Source organism: Pinus tabuliformis, chromosome 7 (genome assembly GCF_031772625.1).
Source record: "Pinus tabuliformis cultivar Carrire ecotype Pingquan chromosome 7, CPIR1, whole genome shotgun sequence".
Classification (NCBI taxonomy): domain Eukaryota; kingdom Viridiplantae; phylum Streptophyta; class Pinopsida; order Pinales; family Pinaceae; genus Pinus; species Pinus tabuliformis.
Genome location: NC_142293.1, coordinates 1281606006 through 1281631723, shown reverse-complemented (window position 1 = coordinate 1281631723; position 25718 = coordinate 1281606006). Strand labels below are relative to the sequence as shown.

The following is a 25718-nucleotide window of genomic DNA, read 5'->3' as shown; positions in this document are numbered from 1 at the left end:
AAATTATCATTTGAAGTAGTCATTTATCATTTTTGGTAGTTTCATATTCATTATATAAACAACAAATTTAGTAGTTTATATTCATTTCATTTACATTCATTAATAATCATTATAAATGACTAATTTAGTTATATATTCATTTGATTTATGTTTATCATTAATCAATATAAACTACTAGTTTAATAGTTTTAGATTGGTTTTATGTGTTTATTATTAATCGACATAAATTATTCAGTATAATTTTGTGAATAATTCAAAAAATATCATACAATGTGTATGCCCATCTAATATGAAAACACAAAATTCCATATGTTAATTACACTACTAAAAAATATCAAGTGCAACTATAAATAATTTTAACCTCATAAATTATATTATATGAAATGTAAAGTTTTACAATATGAGTTTCCAACTTAGTATTTCTTGGACTACAATTTACACATAAAATGTTGTTTCATCACTTCAAGACATTATCATTATATTGCCAAAGAATTGCAGCTGAATTCACCAACTCTAAAGACCTAACCAACAATCCTTATGTGTGTGTCTTATGAGGGATATTGGATCTAAGAGTATCACTAGATCAGTTATCTTCTCTCTCTCTTTTTTCTTTTGTTGCTCCAATGTTATTGTTCTCCACTTTCTTCAATTCCCACTTCTTACCATGAATACCGAGTTCCCTTTCTGAAAACAAAAGAATTGACAATGCAGTGTAAGACGTGGAAGACGATGAAAACTATAATATAAAATAAATTAGACTATAAAGGATTTATACGACATATACCTCAACATCAACAATGTCAAAGCCATTTTTATCCATAAAGGCAAGAAACTTGAACAAGTTTCCTTCAGTTGGGTGATAGTGGCCACTATGTGGACATATGGCCTGTAAAAACAAAGCAAATTAAACATCACCATAGAAAATAATGCCTTAGTAACTTAGTATTCAACATTCAAGGAAAGGCTAGGCACAATCATGCCAACTAAGTTACATGCTAAAAATCTCAAGCTATATATAACTCTTGAAAACAAATAATCTAAAGTGTGATGCCTACTGATTGTCATTTTATTCGTAACAACATTTCATTCTATAATGCATGAACTTGGTCAAGTATATAAAAAACATGTACTCGAATAACAACATGAAAGTAAACTTTTCTAATAGCCATGAAAATATTTTAACACAAAATAGCTAAAAGCATTTCAATCAATATCATGTAATACTAGTTTCATCGTAAAGCTTTGGTTTTTGTTTAGATGGACATGATACAAAGTATTTTAAATTTCATTGTTAAATTACAAAACAAAATCAACAGAAATGTTCAAAATACAATCAAACAATAAAGAGAGGATATCATGGAATGGACATTGAAATTATTAAAAATTTGTTTACATATCCACCGATGTCTTTTCTGGAATACCAAAAACATTTGCTTGCCCAATATAGCCATGAGGGGAAAGAATCACAACATTAGAAACCATAGGAATCCCTACTGGAAACATTTGCAAATTTGATGTCTCAGACTCCTGAAGGATATCCATCATCAAATAAATCATATTCGAGACATGCTATGCATTGTCTCCCCATCCTTTTTCCAATCACATTTCTTAGAACCTACCCACACTAGAGTCAAGCAACAATAAAACAAAGGCATTGACATTTGCTTTTATCTTTTATATATGTAAAATTTGAATCTGATTTGTTTCAAGAACAATTAATTCATATTTAAAGCCTTCCTGACATGCGAAAGTATCAATCAAGTCAGACATCAGAAAAATCAACCTCAATGAGGTCCTCAAACATTTTTTACAGTATCAAAATTTTTCTTGTTGTGATATCTTGGGTAGAAAAAGGAAAATAGTTGCCAAAATAAAGAGCCATATATTACTTATGTTCAAAACTTTGTATATGGTGTATTCTTAGGCAACCTTTTAAGATTTTCCTCTTCCTTAACCAAAGAATAATGTAGCTTGGTTAAAATTTGTATACTTTCACTCAACATCAATTTATGCAAGATAAATGTCACACATTATTCTTTTCCATTTCTCAACATGCTTCATATGATAAATTTTAAGTCACATAAAACCAAGAGCAAAACCTTTTCTAACCAAAAAAAAAACTGAATCTAATAAAACTTCACACGTTATAAATTACTCTGTCACGTGCTTAATAGAGGTGGTGGACCATGTGATTAATAGTGCATCTAATCGTGCTTTGGTATCAAAGATACAAGAATTTGTGTTTCATCCTTATTTTTTTAGTAGGTTTGAGATAGTTGATGGTATCCCTAAAATCAAGAAGATGGATTTAAGATGTAAGGCATGCTTGGGTGGGATAAACATAAGCAATTCATTGACTAGAATATGAATAATGGTGTATACTATATATGGGGATGTTTGTGGTCTCACAAGAACACCATAATTATTAAGTGTGAGGTATTTTATGCCTCTTTTTAAAATATTTTTGGAAATGTTATGTGTCCTATTTCTTCAAGTGATGGATGATTTATACACTTTTAGAGCATCTAAGGTGAAGGGGGAAGATGAATTTAATAATAAGATAAATTTTCTCCAGTTTTCTAATGGATATTGATGTGATACGTTAGCTACCTTATATAGGAAAAGAGTTTGGAAGAAAAGAGGTAAAGGTGAAAGTCAAAGAAATAGAGTTGTAGATAGGGGCACAAAGTTGTTGAAAAATAAGTAAGATCAAGATGAATATTGGGCTAAATAAATGGATATTAGAAAATATTTACTGAATAAAAGGTCGAATAACACTAGATAGAAGCCACACCTGAGGAGGCTTGGATGGGTGAGAAGCCAAAGGTAATATTCTAAAAGTCTTTCGTTCAATGATTTATGCCGACAAATTACAATACAAGTAGAAAATTTTTATTTTTTGGGTCTGATCACAAAATGGAAGCATATAGATTGGTAGATGCTTGTGTAAATTAAGTTTATGTGAGAAATAATGTGATAATTGATGCAAATTTAGATTTTAATCAAACTGATGATGATTGGTTTGAGGTGGACCTATAGAAAAGAAAAATGTAGAAGATTGAGAAATCATGATGGAATGTAGTGGGTAGCACAAATGACGAACATTTTGTGCAGGAAAAAGAGAAAAAAATATCTCCCACAATCAAATTATGTAGGATGTGGATGGCTTGAAGATATGACAAGAGGTCCTAGAATCTAGTGATGGCAGAAAAGGTGGGAGAATTTAGGATATGAATAAATATGGAACTCTAGAATAGCTGGATGTATCTAGATTAGTCCTAACACTGGTAAAATGACATGATTTATAGATGGATGTTAAAATACCGCACAATTTGATATATATGATTAGCCATGAAAGGTGTATGATGTAGGTGTCGATGAGACTCTTTACATATCATGGCATAGTTTATATGTGTAGTTTGTAAGTTTTGCAACATTTTGGTCATCCCTATGTGTAGAAGTGGCCAACTTTTTGAAGTTGAAAATGCATTTATAGTTCCATGGTATATGGGTTGAAATTCTCACCTCTTATTGACTCTCGTGTATCTAAATAATGAGTTCTTTATCAAGTCTTTGGTGAGGTGTGGTAGGATGTATCGACTATCCCAATTACATGTTATGCAATTGATGTTTTTTCTTGTTTTGTGTTGGTATTCAGATATGAATCATTCAATTCACGCAATTCCACATTAATTGTCAACCGAGGGCTCTATGAGTTATTTTAAGGCTATCATGCAAAGTATATGTAGGCCAAATTTTCTATACCCAACATTGAACATTCAACTATAAACTTAACAATGTGTAACAATAAGAAATAATTTTAACGTCAAATGAGAGTACCAACAAGTAATAACTAACAATAACAATAGTAATAATAAATATGACTCACAATAACACACTGATAATCATTCAGAGCAATAAATAGCTCAACCAAAATAAACCTATGCACAAATCTATTCCAACAGCACCTGGTCAGGAGAGTGGACGCAAATCCCTCATCAGGGATGTGGTGAGATCAATAAGTCATGAAATTTTCAAAAGATAAGAATTTAATTAATCAAAAGGACATTACAAAGTATGTTGTTACATACTCAAAGTTACCTTAATTCTCTTGTGATCTTAACTACTAGATTTCATAGCGCTGTAATTCTACTTATACATTTTTTTAACACTAACAACTCCTCGAATTATGACAGTTGTCTTCCTATAATTACATAATGGCTTCCAAAGCAAAACATGATATACAAATAGAAATGTGTTTATTGATAGTTTGTCCACCGTTGCAGCTGATGACCCAAGATAAAACTCCCAGGTTGATGGTCACCATTCGTTAAACCATGATCCTGATCATTCTTCCTCCAAATCTGTAAGAAATAATCAAATTAGAAAGCCACTTAGTTAAAAATTATCTATGACTATGACTCATTGATTAATGATTCATATCTACATGACAAGAGGTATACATGTGTAGTTTAGAATGTAAATTGACCAACAATAGTGTAAAAGGGGTAGAGGAAACATGGTAAAATGGTGGGTAAAAACATGCAAATTTAGCCACCAACATCTCCCCCCAACTAGTCTTTCTACATGTCCTCAAACAACTCGGTGCCTGCACAGATCTGGGTTGGAGTTGCTGTGACCAACATGAAGTTGTGAAAGATCATATTTTGTAGCCATTGCTATTCCCAGAGGCTTATATCCATCTTTAAGGAGGAGTTCCTTCCACCAATCCTCGCCTCCCACATGAGCTGGGGTATATCGATCAGCTGGAAGCTAGATAATGGGGAACCTAAACTTCAAACCCATCCATCAAACCCCACAAAGTTGCATGCATGTAATATACCAAGGTACTCTATTTAAAGCCTAAGGAAAGTTGGGGTCCCCAAAAGGTTCACGCATATTGATGGCTGATGACAACAACATCCACTGTTTCTGGAAGTTGTCTCGAGCCTCCTCCTTACAAGTAAAAATATGTTTCGTGCACATGTTAACACACCATTTCTGGGTTTCCATGACCTATCCTTTTCGTCCTTCAATATCCAAGAAGGTTTGGTGTCTATTATAGACATTCACAGACTGACAATTCTCCATCCAAGGAACAAGTTGTATGTTTGCTTGATTCTCTTTGAACGTGTTGAAAGCCTTCTTCCACTTAACCTAATTAATTGTGTAGGAGTTAAAGGCCTTTAAATGAATATACCCCACATATGGCATTGGGTTGAATGATTGATCATCACCTAGAAAGTAATCATGCATATATATTTCGCACATCAGGTGTTCGTTTAGGGTATGGTGACTCCTTAAGATATGCAAAAATTGTATGATGTCCTCTATCACATGGATGATTTCCCGATGAATTATTTCTATGAAAAATAATAAATATTGTCCATGGAGGAAAAGAGAATAGTTGTGGATAGGGGCTTGGCAATCCATTACCAGTTACACCAGAGAAAACATTTCTTCCTTATCAGCCTTCGGTAGTTGCACCAGCTCTTCTAGTTCCTCGATTTTCTTCTGTTACTTCTTATGATTTCATTTCTCTTTCTCTATTTGGTCCATGTAATCAATAACTATTTTCGTAGCTTGCTCACAAACTCCCCTCACTCCTTCCCGGTGGGATTCCATAGGTATGGTCCTCCATTGAAGTTGAGATGTAACATCTTTCCATTTTTGTATCTCTACAGTCATAAAAAATTCTCGTGCCCCGATTAAATGAAAAAATGACCCAATTTGTGTAGTCATGGAGGTTGTGAGCCTATATTCGGTCTGTAGCATTGCAGACATGGTTTTTTCCCTATGTTTCATAGCATTCTTCTTACGCCTTGTCACTTTTCTTTGTAAGTACAATACCTGCGTCCTTAGCTTGATGATTTCTATTTTTAGCTGCATGTTTTCTCTGAACTGTGACTAGTACCTTTCCTAAAGATGAGGCCTTATTTTTCCACACTGCTCAATAAATTCTTGTTTGACAGCATCCTCCTCAACTGGTCTCGTAGCTGGTGTGGGGTTTGGTGAGTAGCATCGAAAAGTTCTTCAATCGGATCTTGCTCTACCCTGATTCCCTCTATTTGTTCCTCAACTAGGGGACCAGTCCCAACATCTTTTCCTTCAGGTCTCAGGACGTCCACATCTTCTGTTGGTGGCTCTGGAGTCACTTCAAGCCTTTACAAGGTAGTGTTATCAACACCCTTTTCTTGTGACTGCTCCACTTCCTAACCGTCTTCTCCATCAAATCTCGAGACCTCCACCTCTTCCCTTGGTTGATCTGGAGTCACTACAGGCCTTTGTGGGGTAGCCTCTTCGGCACCCTTTTCTTGTAACTGCTCTAATACCCGACCATCTTATTTCATCTACTCAAAAGTTGTTACTAGCCCTTGCGGGTTAGATTCAACAACAACATTCTCCTGTAATGGCCCTTTGGAGATAGTATTGGCCATAATTTATTTTGTTTATCCTTTGGTTGGAACTAGTTCTTGTGTAACAATGTCAATGATGGTGCCTTTAACTTCCCTGACAAAGTTTAAGATCAGGGGAGAGGATTTTTCCTTCACCAGGTGTCTATGGAAACAGAACTTCCTTGCCCCTCCTAGAAAAGATGTAAGAAGCAAAGAACAAAAAATGTTTTCTTCAATTTTGATTCTCTCATTGCCTACTACCTCAGACCCTCCTTCTCCTTCAGCTGTGTTCACTGGCTGATCTATGCTCCCTTTTTCTTTTTCTTCTCGTGCTTCTTTCAATTTGTCCTCCTTCTCAACAATCGACACTGGTTCTTGTGGAACAATGTCAATTGCGACCCCTGTTTCTTCCAAGGGTTCCTCATTCACTCGGACAACTAATGTTGGTTCTTGTGTATCATCACCACGTGCAACTTCATTCAAAGGTTCTTCATTTTCTTAGATAGGTGATACTGGTTCTTGTGTGTCAGTACCACCTACAATTTCATCCAAGGGTGGAAATCCTCTCCTCAAATTGGTAGTCGACACTGGTTCCTGTGGAACAATGTCAACTACATTCTCTTAAGTCTCCATTTCTTCTACTCCCATTGGGTCAACAGGTGACCTTGGTTCTTGTAGTGCAGTGTCATCTGTAGCCTCTTCTTCTTACTCCACTACGTCTTCCTCATCCTCCCTTGTAGGCATCATAGTTGCAACTTCTTCCTCTGCTAGCTCAGTGAATTGTGGCCAATCCATAGAAGTTCAAGATAGAGCATGCACACCCAATAGTCTGACTAGCCCATTACTTGTAAAGACTGCTAGTGCTTGATGAGACTGACGAGAAAAATGTACCATTAGCTTAATACTATTACATAGAAAATATGGCGTATCTAAAGAATGAATCTGTGCATGTCGGAACCAAAGGCATGCAAGAACCTTGAAATGATATTTAAATTGGGCAGCAAACCGACTTTCGCAAATCATATACCTCATGAAAAAATATGGAACCTCGGCCCATGGGTGCGACAGAGACTTTTGATCATACCCCCTACCCTTCTGGATTGTTATTTCTCCAACCTGAAAAAACAATTCTGCGGACTCTGGAAAAGAAGATTTCTGAGAAGACCATTTCTTCCCTCCTTATCGCAATCCATTGACAATTGAAATTATGTCCTTTGTAGTGGAAATATCCAAGCCATGAACTTTGGAATGATTTCCATCCAAGTTCAATGAAAATTCGACTATGATAGCTTCATTAAATCCCTGGAGCCTAATACACATGCCATCCTACATCTAAAAATACCTTCCATACATCTGGATTGCATCGAACCTGCACTGTGTTTTATGGTTCATGCATAATGGCTTGCTCACCCATTTTGCAGTTTCTCAGTTGTAGTTATTGGAGTAATAGAAATATAGTTGAGGAGAAGTGTTGGGAGGTCAATTTGTGCTAACAAGGTTGTTGTGTCGACGAGGTGTGGTGATAGTGAATTCTGGGAAGATAATGGTGAAATATGGAAAAAAGTCATCGAGGATTATGATAATAATGAGCGGTAATTATGTAATTGTTTCAAAACATTGGAAATGACCATCCATTAATACAATCGTACATATTTCAAGTCTTGATGCATATAGATAACCGTGTGAGGTATGGTGGAGGTCATGGAGTCTACACGCCAGCAGATGGTTCAATGGTGATAATGACATGTCGCTACAACATTTGAATTATGGAATCTTTGTATTTATTATAATACCTCCCCCCAACTAAGGGATGACCATCCATGACCATGTCAAGTCATTTGAAATGAATTATCGATCAAATCCACAAGGTCGATTGGAGACGTACCTGGCGACTTACCTTGACGGAGTAACAACAACGGAGGAGTAACAACATCGGAGGGAGTAACAACACTCGAGGAGTAACAATAATGGGGTAGTAACAACACCTAAGGATTAACAACATCAGGGGAGTAACAATGCCTAAGGAGTAACATCACTGCTTGAACAGTTAGCCAAAATAGCCACAAATGGAGTAACAACACCAGAGGAGTAACAACATGAATGAAGTACTTAGACAAAATTGCTATGAACAGAGTAACAATACTGAAAGAGTAACAACACGAGTGAAGTACTTAGACGAAATCGCTATGAACAGAGTAATGGTACCGGAGGAGTAACAACACTAGTGAAGTACCTACAAGAAAAAGAATGATAGAGTAGTAACAACATATTACATATATATATATATATATATATATATATATATATATATATATATATATATATATATTATTTATTCTTCTTTTTTTCTTTTTCTTTGTTTTAGATCAGAGGTGTAGAGGAAGAGTTCTCTACACTAACAATTTTAAAACCAAAATTATCAGAGAAATATTTAATAAAGAATTCTTTATAAGTTTCATGGTGATACAGTCTAAGGCAGTATCCATTTACCTTTAGAGGAGTGTGTGCCTCATATTTTGTTATAAGTCTAGCAGTCCCATTATAAAAAATTGTGTCAACTTCACATGGTCCCATCCATCTGAAGCAGAGTTTTCCTTTAAAATATTTGAAGCAAGAATCATAGAGAAATTCCCAATCTCCTTTTTGAAACACCTTTTTCTTAATAAATTTGTCGTGCCATTTAGTTCGCTGCTGCTGAATTACAGCAGTATTCTAGACAACCACCAAATGAATTTCATCCAGCTAATTTAACTATTCCATTTGGTGTTTTTTGGCTTCTAAAAGATCCAAAACCTACTTCAAGGGTTGTCCTAAGTGTCTTAATTTTGAATTCCACAAGAAACAAATGGGATTTCCCATAGACAAGCTTGTATGGTGAAAATCCTATTATGTTTCTCCATTTCATTCTATACACATAGTGTCTCAGGAAGTTTTTCAGTTGAATTTCAGTGTTGGCTCCCTACGGTCTTTGTAAGAATATTTTCCAGTACCTTGTTTGTGCTCTCGACTCGACCATTTACCTAAGGATGATATGGAGATTTTACCCTATGCTTGATTCCATATTTCTTCATAAGCCCTACTATTAGATTTGATGTAAACTGCACCCCTCCATCTGAAACTTTATCTCTAGGAGTTCCATACCAAGAAAAAAGTTCTTGAAATAAAAAGTCTTAGACAACTTGTTAGGTTGCTTTCACAACAGCCTTGGCCTCTAGCCACTTTGTCACATAATCTGTGCAAACAACAATGTGAAATTTTTGATGTGAAGGAATATTGAACGGGCCAACAAAATTCATAACCGTTTTTTCAAAGGGCTTAAGAGCTAGTTGAGCCTGTAACGACATCTCATCTGCCTGATTGGTCTGACCTATCCATTGGTAACTATCACACCCTCAAACATATTTCCCTACATCACGAAAAATAGGAGGCCAATAGTACCCCATTTACAACACCTTATGACATGTTCGCTTATCTACAAAATTTCTATGATAGGGGCTGGCATGAGTAGCTTTCATGACATCATAAATGCCATCCTCACTTATGAAGCACCAGATTTGTCGGTCGGGTCTCGTATAAAAGAGATATGCTTCTATCTGTGAATAACAGGCACTATGATAGATAATCTTTCATTGTCCTCTATATGGTAGGTGTTGAGGCACTTTTCTAGTATCAAGATAGTTAGCAATATCTGCATACCATAGAGTGTGAGTAGAAATTGCAAAGAGATGCTCATTTGGAAAACTATCCTCTACATGTGTACCTTCATCACTAGTATCCATCCTAGACAAGAAATCTCCAACTACATTATCTTTCCTTGACTTATTTACAATGGTAATATCAAATTCATGAATTAACAACAACCATCTTGTAACACGACCATGGGTTATCAGTCTATTCATCAAATACCTGGTAACCCTATGATCAATGTACATGAAACTAGGCTACCCTGTAATGTAATGCTGAAACTTATTAATAACATAAATAAGAACCAAGAACTCCTTTTTAGTTACTGTATAGTTCATTTTAGTAGGAGTCAAGTTCCTGCTGACATAATAGATCGCATACGGTTTCTTGTCCTCATGTTTCCTTAGGACCATCTCTACTGTTGTTTGATAAATGTTTGTAGATATGTGAAACACGAGCTTCCAGTTAGGACCATGTAATATTGGAGCTTTACAAACTAGTTCTTTGATTTGCTTAAAGGTTGATTCACATTCATCTGTCCACACAAACTTTGCATCTCTAGGTAACAAATGAAAAAGTGGGAATGTTGTCTTTGAAAATTTTTGTATAAAACTCCTACAATAGACAACCTAAACGATAAAGCTACATACCTGTTTCAGTGTCTTAAGTGTAGGAAAATGCAATATTACCTCTGCCTTAGCAGGATCAACCATAATTCCTTCCTTCATCATCATATGGAATTTTATCATACTAAGAGAAGCATGTGTTTTCTTACATATTTTAAGTACTTTCTCTAGGTATTCTAGACCTTCTTCAAAAGAATCCCCATATGGGGTGAAGTCATCCATATATATTTCAACACTATCATTGATTAGATTAGAAAAAATTCCTAATGTTTTCCTTTGAAAGGTAGTGCATGCGTTACAGAGAACAAATGGGAGGACTCGGTAGGAAAAGGTTCCCCAAGGGAATGTGAAGGTATTTTTATCCTGATCCTGAGGAGATATTTGTATCTGATTGTATCCATTAAATCCATCAAGAAATGAAAATAACTTTTTCCCGACTAATGTATCAAGGATTTGGTCAATAAAGGGTAAGGAAAAATGGGATTTTAAAGTTGATTTATTTAATTCCCTGTTCTGCCACTTTCCATTCTTGTTAGATACAATGACCAGCAGGGAAAATGATTGACTGTCCAATATCAAATAAATAAAACCCATGTCCAATAGCTTCTGTAGTTCATCTTTGACAATGCTTTTTAAGGCAAGATTCATTCTTCTCTGTGGCTGCCTACCTGGTTGGAATTATTCTTTAATGTATATGTGATGAGTACATAAATCAGTAGGGATTCCTTTCATATATTTATACTCCCAAGCAAAGGCTTCTTTATGTTCCTGAAGGACCTTCAGTAATTGTTCAGTTTGGGACGGTGAAAGGTCAAGATTAATATTCGGTGTTTTCCCTGGTTCAATTTCTACAAAAATACTGTCACGGGGTACAATTATAGGGATATTTTGCAACTTATGTTTTTGGTTCCATATATTCCTGAACATTGCAACTCATGACAGATTCTAATAGCTGGCCAGTTGGATTAGAAACAAAATTGAGACTACTTAGAAAGGTGTTAATGGCATCATCCTTCATTTCATCCTTGAAACAAAGAGCCTTAATAATGGTAAGGATAGGTCTAACTTCTTCATTCTCAAGTTTGGGCTCTTTCATAGGTAGATATTTTTACATCAAGGTAAATCCTGGTTTATTTGATGAACTTGGTTCGACAAAGGGTAGAGGATAAGATTCTTTGTGACTTCCCCATTGGATATTACCATATTTCTAGACCAACACCCAACGTAAGCATCTTTTGTCCCAAGCGAAGGTCTCTCTAATGTTAAAGGACGTCGACCACCTGGGGATTGTGTAGGTAAAACCAAAAGGTCAACATGGTATTACCATGAGTCTACTGAAATAGTTATATCTTCTAGCTTCCCTACTGGTCTTATAATAGATCGATCTGCTAATTCTAGGATCGTGGGAGTTGGTTTAAGGTTTCACACACCCAAGACAATCACAGATGTAGAGGTTATGGCGTTAATCACTACTCCCCAAATCTACCAGTACATTTGGAATTTCAACCCCATTAATCTGTACTATCATAATCGGGTTCCCTGGATCCCCTATTTTAGAGGTATAGGCTTTCCTAGCCTTATGTCTGATAGTTTTACAATAACGTGAATAGTGAGTGGATCCTTTGCTTTTATACCAGGTTCCTTGGAGCAATATTCTTTAATTATTTTATCATAAATTAGTAAGTCCTTCATAGCCTGAAGTAATGGGATTTTGACAAATAAATTCTGCAGTTTCCCTAAAAATTTAAATTCAAGACGATGGTTTTCTCAATGATAATCTCTCGGGATAAGGTGGACCAGTCTGACATCCTCTACTAACAATTATCTATGAAGGAGTTTGTTGTTTCATAGGAATTTGTATTGACTCATCCCAGTTGTTCTAGTAGATTCTCTAGGTTCTGGTTCTGAGACTTCAACATTGGTATGTTGAAGAATTATTGGTCAAGTTTGAGTATTCACAACCCGAACGGATCAGAGATTAAATTGTTACATTTTGTGGTGGAAATACTTTATGCAGGGATGTTGAGTGTCTCAACCTACTAGGCCCCTCTATTGTTTGGATTTGGATTGGATTGAAAAGGCAGTTGTGGATGAAGAGGAGGATTACTAGTGGACACATTATAAGGTAGTTGTAGTTGTTGTTGTGACATAGGTTGGGAGAATTGTCCTGAAGGAAGCAAATTTCCACGTTATTTCTGGGACCATGAAGGGTTTGGACGAGATTGAGGGTACCATGGTTTCTAGGGAATTGGATATTGATAAGACTATGGCCATGAAGGTGAAAAAGGTACAGACTGAGGCCCAAAATTCAAATTATTAAAATAATGATAAGGGACTTGAGGCATACCTTGATTCATGTTATGTGGTCATGGCTTCCATGCTTTCTTTTATCCCATCAAATACATCTGATCTACTTCTTGATGTGTTCCCTAAAAAATGACCTTCAACCCCGAAATAGATGGACGAGTGCAAGTGGAACGACTTTGTTCACATATCACAAAAGTGTCGATGGAATTCAATGGACATTCCTTAAGCGAGTGCTTCTTCCTACATTGAGGGTAGAAAATGGACATAGCCTTCTTTGCTTCCATATGATTCTATTTTTCCTACTAGGCATCCAGCTATGATGATAATGTGCTCAGGATATCGGTTCTCAAGTTGTCCAAACATTTCTCAATTTCTTCCTTGGTAATTCCACCACTAGATGTCTTGACAGTTCAGATCCCCTACCTATGAATCATAGCTCCTCATGAACACTTGATGCACAATTTGCAGATGGTATCAAATTCTTGTTTTGATATGTTTCCTTTTCCTACTACAATCAATAGTTCCAAGGATTCCTCCCTTAGTTCCCAGAAAAATATTATTTTCGATATATTATTATCTCGATCACTATGGCCTGATCTATGCAAACTATATTGAAAACGTTCCACAAAGTCATCCACGTTCTCATCCTCTTTTTGCATAATCTTAAGGGTTTCTTCCTTCACATCTCAGGATTTGCAGTAGTCTTGATATTTTTCGAGGAAAATCGTCTTCATATTGTCCCATGTAGTAATAGATTCCCCCCCTAAACCCATAAACCATCTCAAAGTTTTTCCCTTCAAATTAGCAGGGAATATATTTAATTTCTAAGCATTATAAATATAATCATACCCTCGACAAATAACATCAAATTCAAAAAGGAATGTGTCTCAATCCTCAGAAGGAAGAACATGGAAATTAGGTAATGATGTCAAACAAATATGCTTCATAGGTGCATCACCTCTGATATCTCCAATTGGGAATTCAATTGAAGAAGTTGCAGGAGCCATAAATATATTCCAATATTCACTTGAAATCTCAATAGGTTCTGGCTCTAGTTGTTCTATAATAGGTGGTTGAGGTTGTTTAACAACACTTCCTCAATCAAATGGCGTAGGTAATCCCATCAAATATTCTTCCCCTAAACTTGTGATATGCAGTTCCTCAGATGCTCTACTTACTACTTCTTCTTCCTCAAAATGCACTTCTATTATTGGCAGAGGTTCTAGTTATGGAATTGATTTCCCTCCAGATCTCATATGAAATATTACCCTAGCAACATCTACTGATGATGCTCCTGACTCAGCTCTTGAGATGATTTCTTATATTTAGGTATTTCTACCTATATCTCTCCCACTTCTTTTCAAGAGTCTTCCTCTACCCCTTCTATTTGTATGTTTTGTTCATGCAATTAGAAAATAAAAGGGAAACATTGAAGCAAATCAAAAGCTAAGGACCTGGATCAGGGTGAGGAAATCCCTCCCTAAGATGACAGAGTGGCCCCTAAGAAAAAGAAAAAGAAGAAAATAAGCCAATCACAAATCTAAGCTCAGGATCTGAAACATGGTGACATAAAAACTTCCCTTCCCAGGAAAAGAAAGTGGTTCCAATGAAAATGAAAACAGGATAATCTAATGCTCAAGAGTTGGAGTAGAAATAAAAATTCCCTCCCCAGGACGAGAGAGTGGTACTAAAAAACAAGAAATCAAAGCAACCAAAATGATCTAATGCTTAGGTCTTCGAGCAGGATGAAATATTTTCCCCCCCACAAGGATGAGAGACCAGTCCTGTGGTCAATACTGGTCTTACTTTCATGTCGTCAATAGCCTCCCTGACAATGATGCCAAAATGTTGGTGTTCAGATATGAATCATGCAATTCACCCAATTCCACATTAATTGTCAACCCAGGGCTTTATGAGTTATTTCATGGCTATCATGAAAGGTATATGTAGGCCACAATTTCCCTACCCAACATTGAACATTCAGTTATAAGCTTAACAATGCGTAACAACAAGAAAAACTGTAACAACAAATAAGAGTGACTGCAATTAATAACTAACAGCAATAAGAGTAACAACAAATAAGACTCATAGAAACACACTGACAATCATTCACAGCAATAAGTAACTCAACCACAAAAAACCTATGAACACATCTATTCCAACAACACCTGGTGAGGAGTGTGGCCCTAACTCCCTCATCAGGGCTATGGCAAGATCAAGAAGTCACAAATGCTCAGAAGATCAGAATTTCATTAATCAAAAGCACATTTCACAGTATGTTGTTATATACTTAGAGTTAACATAATTCTCTTGTGATCTTAATTGTCGGCTTTCATAGCACTGTTATTCTACTTCTACAATTTGTTAACACTAACAACTCCTAGAATTACAGAAGTTGTCTGCCTACAATTACACAATGGTTTTCAAAGAAAAACATGATATAAAGGTAGCAATGTGCTCATTGAGAGGTTGATCCACTGTTGCAGCTAATATCCGAGGATAGCATTGTGAGCTCAATGATCACCATTCATTAAACCATGGTCCTGATCATTGTTTCTCCAAATATGCAAGAATAATCAAATTAGCAAGCTACTTAGGCAACAATACCCTATGACTATGCTTCATTGATTAATTTTTCATAACGACATGACAAGAGGTATACCTGTGTGGCTTAAAAAGTACATTAACCATCAATGGTGTAAAAGGGATACAGGAAATAAGGTAAAAAGGTGGGTAAAAACATGCAAATTCAGCCACCAAAATTTTATAACAAGGTTAAGATATAAATATTGGAGTGATTTTGGGAGTTCCCATCTAGGTAAGATTGAGACATTTGGTCTAGATAAGTTTGTATTCTAGGACAAACATTCGTACTCCATTTGAAGATCAAGGGAGAATGTTAGTTAGTGTTACTGTAAAATATAGCATTTTTGAATTCAAGATTTTGTGATCGATATTTTTTGTAAATTAATTATTTCAGTATAAATCACATTGGAATCTATGGTTTATACAGAAAGAATCAATTTACAAAAATATAGCATGTTAGTGCAAAGCCTCACTAAGAAATCTAGATTTAGATTAACAATAGGAAAGTTACTATTGTCACCACAATAACTACTACCCTCTTTTTTGTTGTTGGATATAATCCCCATAAGGGAAGATTACCAACAAGATCTTAGGGTTTAAGTAACCCAAATGGTATTAGGCTAAATATCACCCAACGTTTCTACTACAGTATTAACCTAAGGACGAGTGTTCAATGGTTAGGTTTTTGAGTGATTTAAGGTATAATTTCAAGAGATCAAGTTCCCTTGCTCTGTTGAGTTCATTGCTAAAGTTTATCATATTAGTCAAACAATTAAGCTATCCCCCCTCTCTCTCTCTCTCTCTCTCTCTCTCTCTCTCTCTCTCTCTCTCTCTCTCTCTCTCTCTCTCTCTCTCTCTATGTCTATGTGTGTGTGTGTGTGTGTGTGTATTTGTGTTGCTTGTGCACACACTATTTTTCTTATGTGTGCTATCCAAATATTTAAAAAAATTATTGTATCCTGAATCTTGATTTCTATCTGAATTATTCGTACCCATATGGTAGTAATGTGGGTAATAAGTCTTCCATTGACAACATGTTGTTAAAGAAAAAATATAATATAACACAAAATATGAGTAATTGACCGTGTTGGGGATACCTCTTGTAATTCGTTGGCAGGATTTTTAGTTGAACTCAAATTTCACTTTTTGATAATGTAACATTGATCGAAGAACTAACATAATTTTTTGGATTTGTGGATCTCTAGAAATAGGGTTGTTTTCTTCATAATGTGATGAATAATCTCTATTGTATTTTTGAAGATTTATTTGTTTGAAATTTTATATGACCTTTGTTTGGTTTTTTAGAAACTAGGGCCTGAATTTGGGTAGATGAAGTGAGTCTCTAAATTTTGTTTTCTTCTATCGATAGGATAATTTTTTCATTTTCTCTCCTTAATTGTAATAATATAAGTCTTTCATTATCTAATACAGTTTTCTTCATATCCTCTTTATTTTTCCATGTCAATGAAATATCATTGTTTATATTTATATCCGGATACAACAAACTAGATTTCGAGTGTTGTCTATGTATGCCTAGCACTTTATATTTGGCTTCATGGAATATTTTAATTTCTTTTTATGATTTGGATTATTATTGTTGGAAATATTCTTATAATCATGTCAATGTTGCAGGCTACTAGTGAAAAATATAAGACATTGGAAGTTGTGAAGCTACAAAATGCATTGTAAAAAATGTAAGAGGAACTACAAATGGCTACCTCTCATTCCTCCAATCAGCAATGAAAAAGAAAAGTAATGCAACATCGACTCGAAATTGCTACTAGAGAGATATCTACAATAAGGGTAGAACATCTCAATATTTAGGAGCTAAGAAAAGAGAATGAGAATCTTAAGGTAGTTTCTTATCTAATTGCAATTAAAAAACTGTAATAAATGTTATCATATTAACCTCTTTTGAAACAAATATCATATATAATGGGATGTGTTGGATCAATTTGAATTTTATGTTTCATATAGTAGTTTCATTTTTGATCTTTCTCTCTTGTCTCCTTGCATAATTCTCTAGTAGTTATTTGCAGGTCAGGATATTATAATGTTTTTTTTGTGGTAGTACAGCTTGTGAGTAGGACTAAGCTAAGTAGAAATTGTCCTTCAGGAGTGTCTAGACAGGTAAATGGTGATGTGTTATATGAACCAATACCATATTATACAATCCAACAAGTTTTTTTTTTGTCTCTTTATATTTTTTCATAGGTCTTAGGTTGTTATAAATTAGGTTTACCATTTTAGTTTTTTGTTTTAAAATTGATTTTTCCTTAATATTCTGTAGTAGTGGGGTCCATCTTTCGACTTCGCTGAGTAGGTATTAAATCAAGCAAAATTTGGATCCTTTGGTACTAGATTAGCCAAGTCATGTCTTGACCTCATAAATTTGGTACCATACTATGCCCCCAAACTAAGTTGTTAGCATAATCAAATCAGTCAAGGATCATCTTGGATGAACCAACTAAATCCTAGTTTTAAAACATTGTTGATATTCTTTAAGAGAGCTCAAGGCTTATATCAAAGTGGGATATATCCATTTTTTTCTATGTATCATAGTTTCTTGCTTGTAAATCTATGTTCTATTAGGAGGAATCTTGCTCATACTAAGCCTTGTTATTGATCCGATTAGTAGGGTTGGTAAGGTCCTAAGAACATGTTAGATGGGGATACACAAGGCAATTCCCACAGTCACCTCAGCCAAATCCCCTACTAATTAGACCCAAAACCTCCTAAATGGTTAAGGGAGGAGTATTGAATAAGATCAATGATTTAGATGGGGTCGTTGGGAGTGGTGGTATTAATCTCCTGGGATTGTTTAGTTCGTTTTCAATGTCACCATAGAAAAAAAAACTAAATAGGGCATTTAAAAGTACAAAAACATAGAAAATATAGAGTGTACCTAGTCAATTATGGTCTACACAATTTAATCTAACCAAATATATAACTATATTTAAGTTTGAACTTTGGACCACTTGTTACAGACTTTATGGGTCAAAATAACTTGTTTTGTTGTAAAATCAAAGTGTAAAGTTTGCATAAAAACAAGAAAACAACCTATTAAGCCTAGATCAACCAGTCTACAAGTACCTAGTCACATCTATATTCTATTTTTAGGGGTGGAGAGTATCGAGGATGAAAATATAGGATTATGAGGCCTCTGTTCAATCTATAACAACTGAAAAGGACAATTTCCACCGAGCTGCCATTTCCACTATTAATCACCCATGACCCCACCTTGTCCACCACCTCTACCAAGTGCTCCTAGTGTGCCTCCACCTATTGGAGTCATAATAAAATCCCATGTACCATTAGGAAATAAAGTGCATAGAGCTCCAGAGCTTGTCGAATTCTATCAATATTCAATGAAATAAGAAGCTAACAAGGAGGTTTCTATTATCGAATTTGCAGCATCTAATGTTTTAGTTATTCATAATAGCATGATCAGAGAGATAGAAAATCGATGTGCATTCCTCTTTATCTATAAGTGTCTCATTTGGAGTTCCTACAAAAAATAAATAGATCCATTTGTGTATACCCTTAGCAAAGTATGTCTTTTAAAGCTCGAACTGCATGATAAGGGAGATGTAAAAGTATGTTTGGAGATAAATAAGAGGAATGGAATGTATTAATAATTTATATGACATATTCCTAGTCTATCAGGTCAAAGCTGAAGTGGAAAACCAATGTGATTTTTTCCAGACCTTAGCCATTGAGGTTTGAACATGTGTGTACAAGAATATACAAGATGATGGGGATTTTTTTGAACTGATAGGGTGAGGAGTTGTCTTTCTTGGTATGTATCTTGACTTCATATTACATTGAAAACAATTTGTGTATTATTATCGACATTTTATACCATCACATTTTATCATTGATGTAGACAAATACTACTCCTATGTTGTTGATTTTATCATTGTGAAGCACATTTTCGTTAAAAAAAATATGAAAAAGTTGTACCTTAAATCCACGAAATAACCAAGTCACATATTCTACTAACCATGGAATTTAGAGGCCTAAACATAAAATAATCAAAATAAAATCTAACATCTCATAACCTTGCTAGGACTTTGAACAAGCATAAATCCCCAATCATGATAATAAAATCAATTACTCTAAGAAGGAATGTGTGATCCTAAATTAACCAAATTAAAGGGGATTACATGAGAGCCTAAAGTGAGTGATATATAGTAGGTATTATGTGGATATCCCCCAAAAAACATTTTTTCCATGGAGCCTAAGTTTATGTTGTTTTCCATTTTAGCGCCAACGGGAAATCCCTAAAACTTATAATAACTATTTAACATATCATTCATATTACAAAACAACTGCTTGCACTTTGTAGTGAGTAATTTCAATGTGTTAGTCTATTTGAAGCTCCTATTAAAACTGCGAGTCCAATTCAATGTCTCTAACCATTGTGTCCCTAGGGAGGCTTTAAACAATTAACTATTTTTTTTGGTTCTACATTTGCCCTCATGAAACATCAAAGTATATTCCATTCCTTAACTGAGAAAAAAAAGTCATTTCCACATACCTTTGTTTGTCTTCTTACTTTCTCTATTATTACCAAATATTTATCAAGAAGTCTTGCTTCGAGTGTATATCTTGGGCTATCTTCATAATGGAAAGAAAATAGGGTTTGGAGATAGTGAAAAATGCATTATTGAATGTGGATAGAAATTGTTCCCTACTACTATATTTTATCCAAAAGAGACAATATTTGGATGATCCAAAAGGCACATTGTTTGTAGTTCATGGTTATTAGAAAAGTGGGGTTAAAATGCCACTACTAGATTAGAAAACTTATTTAACTAACCTCATCAACATGGTTATATATTTTATTCACCCCATCTATGAAATATTTTTTAGTGGGAGTGGGAATTTGAGCTAAGTGATGCATTGTGTGTGATGGTTGTTTCATTAGTGTGGATATGGCAGGATATCTCTCTAAGACACAACCACATTCAATCAATAAGAGGCCACTCAATGGAATCATTTACCCAAAATGGCATCATATAAAATTTGCACATAACATGGTGTAAGTAGATGATAAACGATTCTATTTAATTTCATTTCAATCCAATGACAAGATGGGCCGCTTCATTCCCTTGGCATGTTTGAACATCTGATTTGTATTCAAATCCTACACAAAATCTTTTCTTTTTCTTACAGTAACTGCCATTTTACACTTTTCTTAAAAAAGATGGAGCATTCTATCTGCCAGAGCTACATTGGTTGGTTTTGATAATATCATTTTATTACACTAATTTATCTTATTTAAGAGTTACTAGCATCAATCCAAACTTTATTTCATTTGCAATAAGACATTAAGAAATCATCCACAAAAAAAATTGCATTTGCTGACTGAGGGACCTAGAATTTTGTTTCCAGTAAAGATGATCGAGTATATGGTCGAGAATGAGTGGAAGGTAAATACTATGTACATATGTTGGTGACGGTAGCCATCACTATCAATTTTTATATACCAGTCTACACATTTCAACATCTCAAGAGCAAGAAACAATGTTTAGACAATTATGTAGGTTCTAAATTCTTCATCCATCTATTATGTATACTTGTTATTGACTTATTACAAATTTCCAATTTTGAGCATGGTTTTGATTTGGTCATTTATAATGGGATTGCTTGATTCATATTTACCATGAAATATGGAGACATCGCACCTAGATATTTAAGTAGTTTATGTTTATTGTGAATAGATTTAAGGATGGGCTTTGATATTCTCTTGTGACATAGATATAGAAAGTGAAGATTAAAAGGAACAACAAAATGAAGATTACAAGGAATACTTACATGCTCAAAATGATGTCAATTGAGCACAAAAAGAGGAATTATGTTCATTGTTAACCATTTGGGACTTATAAACTAATATTTATGAAAAGTAACATGATTTGATGAATATTCTCTAAAAAAAATTGTTTTCAATTGGAAATTACAATAAAATCTATGCATGTTTATTGATTTATTTATAGGAGGAAGAAGAGGAATTCAAAACATTTAATAGTCATCAACCCATCTTTCAGTAGTAATAGCTTGTCAGATGGAGAGAAAATCCTCTTGCTTGAATTTGAAGACCTATTGTCACGAAGTTTGGGATTCCCATATGAAAAAAGAATCCTTACTGAGACAAGCTATGAGAAGGATAATTATCATATGAGCCTACCATGGAAAGTAACTCAACTGAAATTAATAGATTAAGGAATCTGGTGAAGGAATTGGAGGAAACTGAAGTTACACTTGAAGGCGAATAGCTTGAGTATTATGGAATGAATGAGAAGGAAGCAAGCATATGGGAACTACAAATGACAACTTCAAATAAAAGTAGTGGAAATTGACATGCATAAGATAAAAGTTAATTCTTTAGAAACTCAAAAGAAGAAAATGGAGAGAAAGTAGCTAAAGGCATGATAATGAAGAAGGAGCTTGGGGTATCTATGGAAATAATTAAAGAGCTTTAGAGACATATTTAAATTGATTCTACAAAAATTAAAAAACACCTTCTTATGCTAAAACAACAATTAGGTATAATTTAAGCTAAAGAGAAAGAAGCTTCAAAATGAGATTTTGAGACCGAGAAGAAACTACTGAATCTGTAATAATTGGATGCAGAAGTGGTTGAATTAAGGAGCACTAATAACGAGTTTCAGCATGAAAAATGGAAGCTGACAATGAAACTTGATGTTGCAGAAGCATAAATTACTACCCTTTGGAACATGATACAGGGAGGTGTTTTCTAGATTTGGTTTCCCAATAAAAATCTTTGCAGTCATTTGGCCTCGATTTTCTCATTCCCTTATCTTTAAGTTGAAATCTAAACTATTTTTTTAGGAATTTTATTGGTCCACAGACTGAAATGGTTGTGAAATAAAGAGAAGTAGCCAACACTTTGAGGCATGCAAATGCAAACCTATTGAACAAAGTTGAAGGAATGAAAATGAACTGGTTTAATGAAGTGGAAGAAATAGTTTATTTGTGTTTGGTTAATGCATGCCATTGATATGAGTTGCAGAATTAAAAAGCAAGCCCTCATAATGTAACTACACGATACATCAACAAGGATCTAAGCCCAAAATCATAGGACAAGGAAAAGCAACTTATGAAGGAATATGCAGGACCCAATCTCTTATCTTTACATGAGAAATTACCAACAAAAGCTGAGTTTGAGAGTGTATCCTCCCAGCCATCAACACCTTCTGAGATGATTTTAACGATACATCCGTTGACAATACATCTAAAAAACATAGAAACTCTAAAAAATAAAGTTTGATTTAGAAGCTGAAAAGGTGGGGAAGAAGTAAGGATGACTCTACAACATCAAATAATGGTTTTCTTGGCCACAAAGGCTCAATCAACCAACTAAAACAACATATTTCTCTAAAAGTGATTCACTCCTTCACTAATTTAATCATTTCAAACTTGATTTCCTCTTTTATTCATCCCTTTATATTTTATTAATTTTACCAAAAGTTATTCGACCAATTTAATCATATTTCACAATGGTCTTTTGAATATTTGACTCCTTTTCACACAAATTATCCATTACATTCATTCTATAAAATTTCACCCTAACAGTCTCCCTAACAATGGGCGGAGTGTCCACTAAAACCATTGGACAAATAAAAAGTAAAAATTCTTACACGGTTTATTTCTAGAAAATTAAACATTAATGTTAAGTTCATTTGTGTAGTAGTATACATTGAATATAAAAAGTTTAATGATACAAGTCTGACTGAGTGTAAATTTGTTTAGGGAAGAGTTCCCTTAAATATTCCTAATAGATCTTCTACTTCAATAGAACACTTGAGAAAGCAAGACCATATTTATATTTACACATTTCATCTAGTTTTATATAAGCAAAAACATGAAAGAGAAGCACATGTCAATTCTCAAAGGAAATGAAATACATAAAACGGTGAAAGCTCTGGCATGATTCATAGTTAGACCTCAAAACATGAAAATCCAATAGTAACTTTAAATTGATATTTTACAAAAAAACACAGATTGGAACAGGACGAAAATAACAAAATTTGATGAGGTATAGACCATATGGTCAAGTTCCTTTTTCATATCAGTATTCAGAAAAGTATGATAGCCCTTTCTTCCACATCAAAAAAAAAAAAATTCTCTGCCCCTAGTTTATTTTTCAACTGTAAGTGCCATTATGATGTCAGTGTCCTTGATTTAGCATAAAATTCACTTGCCATAAGCCAAATAGAATCTACTATGGCTTCAAATTAACTTCTAATGTTGTCCAACAAGATCATCAATGATCATGAAATAAGTAATGTTTCTGATCTAGGAACAAGATTACCAAACATAGATGCTAAAATATTACATTTTTGGGCACTTGAAAAACTTAATTGGCCACCCTAACCCCTAAGAAAGCATTTAAAATATATTTATACCTCCATATATTTCTTGACTTCAGTTGCAGCATATGTGTAGACATGCATATTTGGATTGAAGCATCAAACAAGGAAAAATTAAAAACACCAATGGAATGTTATGAAAAATTCCATTGTTAACCTAACCATTTAAAAATGATAAAATTATATAAACCTTAATTCAAGAAACACATATCAGCTCCATGCACGTAGTGGGGATGCATAAGAAATTGTGAAGTTCCCCATAAAATTTTAGTTACCTCCTACAATCAATAGAGAGAATTATTAAAATAAGCAACTAATTAAAACGTAAACAATTGTAACAACCTCGGGTTCGAAGCTCATGTAATAAAAGTTAGTAAAGGTAAAATAAGATGATGGGAAAGGGGCGGTTATTCCAAGCTAAATGTTGGCTAAAATATCCTAGTGGGAATCACTTATTATGTTTTATGGCTAAGGGAAAATTTGAAAAGGCAATGGATAAGGATTTGGAAAGGAAAAAAGGTATTTTTAGCACATTATTTATCAAAATAATGGAAATTAGGAGAAAAAGAAGGTGAAAGGTCACAGGTTGCATCTGAGGAGGAAAATGAAAGAAAATAATGGAAGATTGAATAAATTAGAGTCCTCATCAATAAAAAGACCTTAGAGAATCAGTTGGTAGATTTTTGTCAGCTTTTGTGTCAGCCTTTTGTCAGTTTAGTGTTAGAATTTTTCTCAAAGAGGAGAAAGCAACAAGAGGAGAAAGAAGGTAAGCAAGAAAGGAAAGGAAAGGAAAGGAAAGGAAAAGAAAAGAAGGAAAAGGAAAGAAAAGGAAGGCAAACATAAGGGAACTTTAGCGGAAATACTTGTAGGTAATAGATTGGATGTGTGATTTCCTAGCTGGTTTTGACATGCATGGTATGTCCAAGTTGGTATTTGTTTTTTTCTTTATCATTGGCATGGATTTTGCCAAGATTTGACACTGGATTTTAGGCTAGCCTTTCTAGTTTTGGATAGCCATGGTGTGATGGGAATATTCTTGATTTGAGCTTTGGATTGTTGGATGGTTTTAGAATCCAGGGTGAGGTGGTCTCACAAAAATTCCCAAAGGCCTAGGAATCCCTTGACCGATAATGGTGGGATACACGGTAAAACTTGAGGGTAGAGACATGAAAATTCCTTAACAGTGGTGAATAAATTCTTATGCATCCAAGGGTGGTTCATTTTTGTGATCTCAACACTGATTTTGGTGTGATCATGGTATGGAGATGTTGGAGTTGGTTTAACCTTTGGAGTCCCTTGGTTATATTTGGATTGACCATGAGATCCCACATTCATTCTTGGAATATGGCATGGGGGTGATTGGCTGAAAGAAATATCTGGTTCAGACAATCTATTGTCAGGTGGAGTGTGCAAGTCCCAAACCCAGTTGGTAATTTTCTATGGTTAGTAAAAGCAAAGTTCCTCTTACTTTTGGTAAGGGAATGTATTGGTTATTATGTGTCTTTAATTGATGCTTATTTATCTAGTTATATGATGGTTATAAGCATAGTTGTATGAAAGACCTAATTGATGTTATGAAAACTAATGTGAGAAGTTAGAGACCCTTCTTCTTACACCTTAGATAATTTTCGGTCCTTTATGTTTAGACTTGCATTCATGACCTCTAGTGTAGGTTTTAAACCCGTAGAGAAATTACCTACATGCGAATTCTAAAACATAGAAAA

The 25718-nt window shown here is 34.5% G+C and overlaps 1 pseudogene; it reads left to right on the top strand.

Moving 5' to 3' along the window:
* Nucleotides 1–21050: 21050 nt before the first annotated feature.
* LOC149252183 (protein CHUP1, chloroplastic-like) lies at nucleotides 21051–22021 on the top strand (annotated as a pseudogene).
* The last annotated feature ends 3697 nt before the right edge of the window (nucleotides 22022–25718 follow it).